The sequence below is a fragment of the Canis lupus genome, chromosome 1, assembly GCF_048164855.1.
Source record: "Canis lupus baileyi chromosome 1, mCanLup2.hap1, whole genome shotgun sequence".
Lineage (NCBI taxonomy): Eukaryota > Metazoa > Chordata > Mammalia > Carnivora > Canidae > Canis > Canis lupus.
In genome coordinates, this window is record NC_132838.1 from 69,865,445 (window position 1) to 69,874,420 (window position 8,976).

At 44.4% G+C, this 8,976-nt stretch overlaps 1 long non-coding RNA gene across 6 annotated transcripts; it reads left to right on the forward strand.

Moving 5' to 3' along the window:
- The first annotated feature begins 239 nt into the window (after nt 1-239).
- On the forward strand, nt 240-7,963 carry LOC140637431 (uncharacterized). Of its 6 annotated transcripts, XR_012034560.1 has the most exons (7): nt 271-312; nt 807-1,885; nt 2,675-2,904; nt 3,476-3,636; nt 5,843-5,998; nt 6,595-6,768; nt 7,184-7,963. It is a non-coding gene; the product is annotated as an uncharacterized lncRNA (long non-coding RNA). The 6 variants fall into 6 exon arrangements; XR_012034554.1 differs by lacking the exon at nt 807-1,885 and having other exon boundaries at nt 240-312; XR_012034567.1 differs by lacking the exon at nt 2,675-2,904.
- The last annotated feature ends 1,013 nt before the right edge of the window (nt 7,964-8,976 follow it).

An 8,976-nucleotide genomic window follows, 5' to 3' on the forward strand; every position in this document is an offset into this window, starting at 1 on the left:
GTAGGTCCCAAACTAGAGGCTCCATGGATAGGAACTGTTCGGGGGCAGGGGTGGGGGGATGGAGGCCGAACCCGCGGGCAGAGCGCGCAATGTCTGGGCTCCTGAACCAGAGGTAATAGGTGAAGGTGCTGCAAGGCGGGTGGCTGGCACCAGGATCCGTTGTCACCGGCAGGAAATGCAGAACGACGCGGTCACCAGGCAACAAGGCTGGAGTTCTAGCTCAGAGTAGCAAAGGCAAAAGAGCAGTTACTAGGAAACCAGAGAGTCCAAGTCCAAGAGGGGCCGCTTCCTCTCTGAAGCATCGGAGATCAGGTACTCTGCCCTCCTTCCTAGGTGGTGTGGCCAAGGAAGGCGTTGGAACCCAAGTCCTTGACATGACAAGGAAAAGGGTCAAACCCTAAGGGCCTCCACACACAAAAATTTCATTGAGAAAACAAAACTCAATTTGTTAGCTTTCCATGGTTAGCTAATTATATGAGTCAAATATTTAATTGGCATACATTGTAAACTTTCCAGGGGGTTAAGAAATGCAATCCTTTATTCCTGAGCAGCAAGCTATTCATTATGGAAATGGCCCCTAATTGGCTGTCGTACCTTATCTGGTAAGATGCAGAGCCCAACGCCACACAACTTTAATATGAGGTCTATGTAATCACTTCTCCTGGTTATCAAAGCAAGATCTCCAGAGACTGATTCCAGCAATCTAAGAACGAGTATGAAATCCCTACAGCACGTAATTGGGTATTTTAAAGCTCCTTTTGAATTTTTTCACACATGTTTGTTGGTTGACTGAAATTCATTTGCAGGCTATAAAGACAAAACCAAGAGCCAAAATCAAGAGTGGAAAAGAAAAGGAAGCTCGGTGGAAATCCATAGTAGAGGTGCTGAGCATATATGTACCTTCGAAAGCCAGAAAACCCAATTTTTATCTTATATTTGGTAACAATAAATTACCACCTACAACAATTCCCAACCCTAAGCTTGGTCAAGATTTTAAACCCATTCATATTTTTTAATTGCTAATATTTCAGCTCTATGTAATACTTGGAAGAGATGAGACCTATTAGTTATAACAGACATTATCATTTTGTGTTTTCCTCTCAACTTCACTTTCTACCATGGTTCTCAAATGTGTTTCTTGGACCAGAAATATCCCCATCACCTGGTAACATACTAAAAATACAACTTTGGGGCTACAGAACCAGAAACTCTGGGGAGAGGCTAAGTAATCTCCGTAACAAGCACTCCAGGTGACTCTCATGAAGCTTGAGACCTACCACACTACACCACGTGACAACCTCCAAACCTATCTCTGTTCCCAAATGCCAGATGGGCAGAGACGCCAGAGAAATGGCACAGACCAAATTCATAAAACATCAAGGTTGTTACCTCCTTGGCAAAACTGTTCCTCTTTCTGTGCTATCCCCCCCTAGCCAAACATATCGGCCTTATTACCCGGTTTATTAGCTATCCATCGCCATGCTGTGAATCCCCGACCTTAGCAGCTGATGACAGTGAACACTTACTGCCTCACACGCTTGCTGAGGGTCGGGATTCTGACGATGGCCTGGCTGAGTGGTTCACGCTCAGAATCTATCATGAGGTTGTGGTCGCGATGTCAGGTCCTGCAGGGGCTCCTTTGGGCTGGAGAATTGACTTCCAACGTCACTCACCTGGGCTCTTGGCTACTGTTACGATGCCCCAGTTCCTTGCCGTGTCCATCTCTCCATAAAGACACTCAGGAGAAGGCAAACAATGCTTCCCCCAGAGCAAAAAGACAGAACAACCAGAACAAGGCCAGAGGGATCATCCCCCCATGGCCTGGGGTTGGAAGGCGCACACCATCACTTCTGCTGTATTCCGCTGGCCGAAGAGAACAACCCGGGTACGATGTGAGAGTGGACGGGACAGTGGGGATGCCAGGAGATGCGGAGCATTGGGAGTCATCTTGAGGGCTGCCTGCCTGCCCAAGCAAGAAATATCAGGATATTTTCAACTCTCTTGCTCTCATTGCTGTATACAGGCTATAGTCCACGCTCAGCAATTATTCACTCAAACTCACCCATCTGTCCTCTTCTCTGTAATCCCACCGCTCCTGCCCCATTCACCCTTCCCTCACCACCTTGCCTCCAGCCTCTGGCCTCTGTAGATATTCCTTCTCACAGCTGTGCGACAGTCCTAAAGTGCAAGTCAGATCTGCTCACCACCTTCAAAACTTCTCTGTGGCCTCAGGAATAAAGTACAAAATCCTGAACGTGGCATTTCAAGTCCCCCATCTTCTAACTACACTTCATCCTTCCAGCCCTGTGTCCCATTCTAACTCCTCCTCCTCCTCCCCACCACCTACTAATGATTGCATGGCTCCCCTAAATTTCTGTTCCTCACAGGCCTCTCTTGTTATTCTACTCACCTAGAATATCTTCCTGCTACTCCGAGGCCCAGACCAGATGCTAGCTCTCCTGACACCCTAGTCAGGATGGATTGTTCTCTTCCGTATTTTATTATGCCTGCCATACAGAATTAGCTGCAATTGTAGTTAGTTAAGATTCTATATCCCACAAATAGATTTTAATCTCCCCAAGGTTAGGGGTTTGATTATAGTCATTTTTGTAATTATCGATGAAATACAACCCACTATCAGGGTGTGCTGAATTATAACATGCAATTTCAACAGGCCCTTGCATATGGGAGATAATTCATTCTATTCTCCATAAGACAAAGGGAGGATAGTCAACGTGAGTTTGAAACAATCATGACTCTTCCTCTGACGAGTAATCCTGTCTATAAGTTCGCAGTTGGGAAACTGCCTATCACATCCAAGCTATATAGTCTTTTGAAAGACTTTACCAAAAGACAGATGAGACCATTTCCTTCTATACAACATGGAATCTAGAGATACAGAAGGTGAGTGGCTTCTCAACGTGGGAATAGGGTGATGGGAGCCCCTAGGGGCTTCTCAAGGAAAGTTTCTGATCAGATTGCAGACTGGCGGGATGACTGGAGGTGCAGGAGACTAGGAGACTAGTGGTGAGGAAGGCACAGGAGTGAAGCCACTGGATGACTGTGGTAGAGTTGTCCATGGTGATGGCAGAAGAGTTGAAAGAGAGTTGCCTAAGGGATGAACTGGCCAGGCTCGCTGGCTTGCTTGATTGGTTGACTGGGAAAGAGGAGAAGGTCTAGAATGAGACCCAGGTGAGGGTTTTATACCAGTGAATCTGGTCCTGCAAAGCAGCATTCAGTGGGGAAAACACCTCAGAACACTGACTTTTCCAACATGATACCAGTATCATGGTCATAGAGGACAACTCATTCTGGGGGAGGCCACGGGAGCTATCAGGAAATTACACTGACCTTTTTCACAAATGAATAGGCTCAAAATTAGATTCTTACACCCAGTGACTAAAGGGAAAGCTATTAAACTGTCAGGCAAGAGTCTCCATGGTCTTTACGAATGGCCATGATTCATCTTTTCCAGGAGAAAGATCTGAGCAAGAATCATTTCCAGAGCTTCTCAGGAGCTTCTGAAGGATCACACAATGAAGCATTAGAGCAAGAAGAATGATTCATAATAATAACATCAAAGATTTGACTGAACACCTAAGCACAAAGTGTGCATTCTTAATATCTTATTATCAAGTATGTGACGTGGTTTTACTAAATCAACTTGATTTTTCTGCTTTGTATTATGAATGTCCTTTTCGTGTGAACTTAGGGATTATAGAGCTACAGAAAATAGCTATAGATAAAATTCCTCCTAACTCCACGTGGTCAATTGACACCAATTATGACAGTCTCACACGCTGACACGGTTTGTGCATTTACTAAGGATTAGTAAGTATTTACACATTACATTTGAGAACTAGCTGGAAGGACCATAAAATATAACACATTCTACACAGCGTTTTCAAACATTTGTATTTGAATACCTTTAGATGCTGTAACGAATATTAATGACTTTATCCCCATCGCACTTCTCTCATCTATACGACTGCCTAGCTTCTGAGCTGGTGCAAGAGCACCCCCAGGACTGCTGAGATGGATGTCCCGAGAATAGCTAACAGAGATCACGGAGCCAGTCTGAAAGGAGCCAGAGATACACAGAAGAGTCCCACTGCGGTTCAGGGGTACCTCCTTGCCCAGGACACGCGTTACCTGCCAGAGGCGGCGTTGATCTTCTGGCTCTGTTCTCCTCAGTAACTCTTCAGATACCGTCTGAAATCCCAAGAAGGTTTACAGGGCCTGGTCCTGCCCACCCTTCCGGGCCCTCATCCTGCCACCCACTCGCCCTCTAGTTCTCTTACCTTGGCCACACAGAGCCTCACAGTGGGAGCTGCGGCATCCCATCCAGCTCCCCCTCAGGCCTAAGACGTTCATTTCCCCCCCTGCCACGAGGATTGCCTGCTGACGCCCACAGTTGAACCCCACTCTGAAAATTGCCCCCAGCTGGCTCAGCTTTGGGCCCACTGCCCGCCCTGCGGACAGAGGATTGCCCGTGAGAAGGCCCAGGCAACTCACAGGGGCCATCCCAGCTCCAGACCCGCTTCCATGTGGGTGTTTTGCCTGAGAACACACCCAATAAACAGCGGACTGTAAAGTAAATCTCTGTCTCAGAGTCTGTTTCCAAGGAGCCCAATTTAAGACAAGCCCCCATCATGCTGCTCTGAAGCCTTTGTCTCTGCTCTTTCCTCTGTCTGGAATGTTCTCAAGCCATCCTCTCCAACTTCTTCCCCCGAGCCATCCTCTCCTCCTTCTTCCCCCTTCTCCCTCTTTGTTAGCTCTAGAGTCATGTTCCCTGAAGGCCCATCTACTGCAAGTCCAGGCCCCCTCGTTCAGATGATGTCTGTCCAGTTGCAATTCTTCAGACATGAGTTTGCTTGTTGGATTCCTGTCTGGCTCACCTGCTCCACAGCAAACCCCACGAGAGCAGGATTCCTGCCCGTTCTTGTTGACCGTTGGCATTCCAGTGCAGAGCACCAGATTTGGCTCAGATCTGGATTGCAATGAACACACACTTAATTAATAACTTGGTAAATGAATATATCTGCATGCGAGTTTTTCTGAATCACCTTTATGATTAAAGAGAGTCCCCTCTTCTGGTGACTCATCGCCATGGGTTAAAGGGCAGCCGAACGATAAACTCTGATCATTATTTCTACCAAGGTTACCTTGGAGATTGTGTTTTTGTTATATCAAATGCTAGCCTTAGAAGGTCGAGGCACCTCCTCAGCCCTGTATTTCATGGTAGGAATTTCAGATGGTTAATGGCCAATAGTAAGAAAATGGTTGAGAATTTAAATCAGTATCAGCAGTTCATCGTGGCCTTTTAATGACTTTATAGTGAAATCTTGGGAAACTGATTTCTAAAACAAGGAGGACAAAAGCTCTCTTTATTTCTATTTTCAGAGGCTTTTGTTCCAGAAATCATTTTTAGTGTTGGTAAATTATGCTAATTGAGACCACTAAGATGAAAAGCAGTGTATTTGGAACCAGCAGAGCATATTTTACTAATGGTTTATGATTTTCTGAGCAGACTTAAAATTAGATTTATGGGTTTTTTTTTCAAAGATTTTTCTGATTATTCAGCCAGTCACCCTAGAGGTTCAAGCTGGCTAGAGAGAAAGGAGAAATCTACCTCCAACCAGCACTCACTGAGCACATTTACTGAGCAAGACACTCAAGGCCAGGGTCATGGGGATCAGAAAACAGTCTCTGACCTGAGGGATTCTGAAATCCGGTTATTGATTCTGCTGAAAGAAATTGAGGAAGACACAAAGAGATGGAAAAATAGTCCATGCTCATGGATTGGAAGAATTAATATTGTGAAAATGTCTATGCTTTCCAGGGCAATGTACGTGTGCAATGCAATCCCTATCAAAATACCATGTGGACTTTCTTCAGAGAGTTGATTCTGAGAAAGAGACAGTGACATCCAGCAGCCAACCTGGCACTCCTATTTAGGCCTCGGAGTTTCTAGATCTGGCCCAACACTCAGAGCCAGGTTGGGGTCTTCTCCTGTTGAACATAAACATTTCCCACAACATCCATATCAATCGATGATATTTTGTGACTTTGAGGGATCATGACCCAATGAAGACCTTTTCCAACAATGCCTGAACACTGACAGAAACAAGAACATTGTCCAAACACTGTCACAAAAATCACTAAACTTTCCTTTTCCTGCCTGGTAAGAGTACTGCTTCTTTATCAGTGACAGCTTGAGCCTGGCTTCATTCCTCCTGCAACTTTAGTAAGATTTATTAAAGATAATAACTTTAAGCCCATTCTAACACCCTTATACCACGTGGCTCTACAGTTCCTCACGGTGTGTGTTTGCCCTCATTGCAATGAGTCAATAGACCCTACTTTTGTTTAATTAAAGATGTGTTTCTGATTGTCATTGACTGGGGGCCATTGAACTAAACTAAGGTTTAGAGGGCTATATAGAGAAGTCCAACAGCCTGTATTAAATACTTGACCTTGAAATACATACATTTATTTCCACGTCTTCACTCTTAAAGCCAAACCAATAATTTCATAGCAGAGTAAGCATTTGGGGTACAACAAGTCATGATTCAAGTTTTCTCTGACCAATAGGTTTATATCTCTAAGAAGAGAAATGATAGATGGCAGAGAGACAGGAAATACAGCGAAGAGGATTTTGAGGGAAACAGAACTCTTAACTTCTTAAGCAACAACTCTCAAGACCACTAACAAAAGTCTGGGTGAGACACAGTGCCCATGAGGAGCAGGAGCCACGTGGCCACTGAGGTGAGCCTGAGGATTGGGGCAGGGGCCCCGGCACACAAATAACTGTGCAAGTGATATGCATTTGCAAAACCCTGAGCATCATCCTGCTTTATTGCATGCATGCATGTGCCTTGACATAAACAGCCTGTGTCTTCCTCCGTATTGTGGGACGTATTGTTCACTTGCTCACATTTCATCTGATTTAGTTTAATGGTACATGGACTCTTTTTTAGCCTCCATAGCTTTAAAAGCACTGTAATCCAACTTTAAGATTTAGGTCTTAACTTTTCTCCAGACAGTTACTTTAAGACCTTTAAGAATTATCCTATGTGAAAAATGCATAGGAGAAGTACTTTTAAGGAAGTAGAAATCAGTGGGCAATTTGATTTGTGGAATAATTGTAGAAAGTGAAAACACGTCTGTGTATCTTTTCTAGGATGACACATTCGATCTGAGAAGACCAGGGCGTTGCAGCAGAGGCTTTCCATGCTGCAGTCAGAGAAACTCGTGGTCCAAGAAGAGCTGAGTCCAATCAAATAGAGACAGTGAGAATTACTATTTTGATTTTTCACAAAGACTAAGTAAAATGTCAGATAAAAACATGTATTAAGGTGCAATCTATTTTCGAGGTTAAAAGTATGGATTAAATACAGAGAAGCTGGGTTTGAAACCTTGGCTCTACTGTTTCTCTCTACGTGGTCTTGGGTAAATTACTTGACCTCTCAAGGCCTATTTCCTCATTAGCAAAATGGAAGTAATAATAGTATCTGTGCAATAAAATTCTCGTTGGATTAATTGCCATGATGTGGGTGAGGTGTTCAGCTCAGTGCCTGGCACACAGTAGGTCTATAATTACTATCATGGTGGTGTTGGCGGCGACCACTATGCAACCAAGTACAGAAATCCTCATGCTAAAATCAAGGCATTTGAAGCTTCAAACTGAATTAGCTTTGTGGAGAAAATTATACTTTAAAATATTTCTAAATATATTTTAACATAAGGTTTTGAACTCTGACAGAAGAGTTAAAGTTTAACAAGTATGACCCTGAGGCACCTGTGTGGCTCTGTCGGTTAAGCATCTACTCTTGATTCCCATTTGGGTCGTGATCTCAGAGATGTGAGATCGAATCCCACATCAGGCTCCACGTTCAGCACAGAGTCTGCTTAAGATTCTCCCTCTCCCCTCCCTCTGCCCCTCCATCTGTTCTCTCTCTCTCTCTCTCTCTCAAATAAATAAATAAATACAATCTTTAAGTCAACATTTATTACCTACTTGTTTGGTGTTGTGCATCGTATCTGAGCAGGTGAAGAGGTAGAGAAAAGAAAGCCAAGTAAGGTATGATTTAGACACAGATGTGTTCAAAATCAATAATTATATATGACTGACTTGTGATAAGTGTCAATGTCCAATAATGTTATCCCAGTAAAGGGACAGTTCGTTTATGGATAAAACAATCTAGAAGGGAGGTGATGGTTTTGAAACAACAGTGGGATTTCCTCGGGCGACGACTGGGATTGTGAGTTCAGAAGAACAATCTGGGTGGACAGATTAATATAAGCAAGAGGTGGATCTGGAAAGTACGAGGATGTTGAAAAACTTGGGTACAGAATGGTGGGTATGCTGGGTGTGTGGTGGATGGCTGAGGAACTTGTGACGTCTCCATCATAGAGTTCAGATCGTATCTTGGCCCAGGCTGCCACAACAAAATACCATCAACTGGGTGGCTTAAGCAACGGGAACCTATTTCTCACAGTCTGGAGGCTGAGAAGTTCAAGGTCAAGGGGTCAACTGATTCGATTCCCCAGTGGGGACCCCATTCTTAGCTTACAGACGGCCATCTTCTCGCTGTGTCCTCAAATGATGTGGAGAAAGAAAGAGAGGGAGGGAGAGATGGAGGGAGGGAAGGGGGGCACTTTAGTGTCTCTTCCTCTTCTTATAGGACACTAGTCTCAACGTGGGGCCCCATGCTCACCTAAATCTCCTTCCCAAAGGCCCCACCTCCAAATGCCATCATATTAAGGGTGAGGGCTTCAACATCTGTATTTGGGGGGGTTGTGAACCATCAGCTATGTCATGGACTTAACCTGTACTCAGAGGAAAAGCATTGCCATTTTCTGAAAAGGCAAATACTGTTATTAGACTGGTGTTTCAGAGGGTAAAGCTGCTGTGAACAGGTGAGATGAATTGGAAGGAGATAAGGACGCTAGTTAAAATATTGCTGCAATAGA